The sequence below is a fragment of the Geospiza fortis genome, unplaced genomic scaffold (assembly GCF_000277835.1).
Source record: "Geospiza fortis unplaced genomic scaffold, GeoFor_1.0 scaffold1775, whole genome shotgun sequence".
Lineage (NCBI taxonomy): Eukaryota > Metazoa > Chordata > Aves > Passeriformes > Thraupidae > Geospiza > Geospiza fortis.
Genome location: NW_005054970.1, coordinates 28,940 through 29,727, shown reverse-complemented (window position 1 = coordinate 29,727; position 788 = coordinate 28,940).

Genomic DNA, 788 nt, shown 5'->3' with positions numbered 1-788 from the left:
CCCCCACCCCTCCAATCTCCCACCGTTCCTGAGGGGAAAACTGGGGAGGGGGATTCAAGGTGAGACGCCCCCTGGTGAAAATCCCCCCGGGTTTTCATCAAATTCCTGATTTTTACACCCAAATTTCTCCCAGTTTCCCACACAAATGTCCCCTTTTTTCCCACAGAAATGCCGCCATTTTCAACCCCCACCCCTCCAATCTCCCACTGTTCCTGAGGGGAAAATTGGGGAGGGGGATTCAGCTGACCCCCCCTATGCCAAAAACACCGCATTTATTCCCAAATTCTCCCTTTTCCCATCCAAATTGTTTCTTTTTATACCCAAATTCACCGTTTTCCATCCAAATCCCACCCTTTTCCCACACAAATGCCGCCATTTTCAACCCCCACCCTTCCAATCTCAGCCGCTCCTGAGGGGAAAATTGGGGAGAGGGATTTGGGGTGAGACCCCTCCAGTGAAAATCCCCCCAGCTTTTCCTCAAATTCCTGCTTTTTTCACTCAAAATTCACCCAGTTTTCCACACAAATTTTCCCATTTTCAACCCCCACCCTTCCAATGTCAGCCGCTCCTGAGGGCAGAATTGGGGAGGGGGATTTGGGGTGAGACCCCCTCCACTGAATCCCTCGGGTTTTCATCAAATTCCTGATTTTTACACCCAAAATTTTCCTACTTTCCCACACAAATCCTGCACTTTTCCCACACAAATGCCGCCATTTTCCATCCCCACCCCTCCAATCTCAGCCGCTCGCCTGAGGGGAAAACGGGGGGGGGGGTTCAGTTCCCCCCCA